Genomic DNA, 1,701 nt, shown 5'->3' on the forward strand with positions numbered 1-1,701 from the left:
GATTACCCTTTCAGCAACCCAAAGTATAATGCTTATTAGCAACATTCTTTCTGGTCCTAGCATTGAGCAGGTAGTTTTAGGATTCAGATCATTGTGACTTCTCTTATAGCTGAGAGTCACAGAGGGGTTCTGTTCCATTGGCTTGGATCATCCAGAAGGTTGCAGGAACACCCTAGTGATGTACATACTTATGGGTGGAACCACAGGCATCCAGCACACCCGAAGTGTCAGATCCTGAAGATCATACAGGTCAGTGTAGTGATACGAGACACATGACAGAACTGGTAATTATAACATTTCTATATTCCTTTATTTGTTTTACAATGGGTTTGCTTTAAGACCCTCAAACAAGGCAGGTGAGTTATCTACCCCCTAAGGCACCCATCTTCCAGTTGTCTGTGCCTCTCTCCTATCAGTCTTGCGGAGAGGTTGTTACCAGCCGAGTACCCAGCATGCTCCCTTGATAGGCAGCGTAGTACAGTAGCTCTGCCAGAGATTGTTATACACGGCAGGAAAAACCAGTGAGAGGAATTTGTGCATGGCAACCAATCAGATTGAGTCTGCTCCAGTTTTGATTCCCTTCAGTACTTTTCCCATCTGGCACAATAGAATTGTGGAATGAGACAAGGCAGGAGGACATGAGATTCAGATACTGCAGGAACACGGAGGTAACATTATTATGAGGTAGATGCCTGCTGCTGAAATACTGAGGAGGAGAACAAATGAAGGCAAAGAATCCAGTTTATAGCTACATCCTGAGACGCTGAAGGCTCATCAATCAACACTAAATCTTTTTCCATACAATGTTACCTAGAAGAAGTTTTCAGCCTCTGAAAAGGTCAGTGTCCCTTCCTGCAGCCTATGGTACAATGTACTACCCGACCTTCACCCGGCCGGGGTGTCTACAACAGGAAACATACAAGGAAAAAACTAAAACCTTCAGGGATTCCGGTGCCATTTAGAACACCTGACCCTAATAAAATACATTGACAGCATTAAAAGAAATGTTACACTGTAGACTTGGATGTAATAAGTGTGCAGGGTAAAGCTGTGTCTTCACACCCGGGAATTTTGATGTAGTCCCACCAATGACTGACTTGTTGTCATAGGTTACTGCACATTAAAATGAATAGAGGTTCACATTATGAGGTTTCTACATGCAGTCAGGCATGCGTATATGCAGTCTGCGTATATTGTAGGGCTCCCCCGCTGACCAAACCTGAAAAGATCATAAAATACTAAAGCTGACCATACACTGCTCTATTATCTTCCTTCAACCCACAGGCTGAAAAAAACAACAATAGAGCAGTTTCCTCCATCACCTCATTGGCTGCCTGTCTGTACCAAGATTTTCCGACCATCTTATCAAGGGATGCCAGCCAAAAGGGTACAGACTGCGGCACCCACTGTGCAAATTTCGGCCGGTTCCTCAAGAACAAATTCACAGTGTATGGCCACCTCAAGGCTGCAACTGGCCTCTTCCCCTCAGTCATCACTACTGGTCAGTGGAAGTGTCAATAATAGTGACGGAAACTACAGCTGCCATTTGCACATTAGAGCTGCCCAGGCTCCAGGGGACCCTGCAGAGGTATGTGGCCATACATGCGGGTACATCTGGTGGTATGGGCGCCTGCAGATCAGGATGTTTAACGCGAACCCAAGTTCAAGGTAAGATTTAAAAAAGTTAAAAATCACAGAAAT

This window comes from Nanorana parkeri, unplaced genomic scaffold (genome assembly GCF_000935625.1).
Source record: "Nanorana parkeri isolate BGI_ZX_2015 unplaced genomic scaffold, ASM93562v1 scaffold213, whole genome shotgun sequence".
Lineage (NCBI taxonomy): Eukaryota > Metazoa > Chordata > Amphibia > Anura > Dicroglossidae > Nanorana > Nanorana parkeri.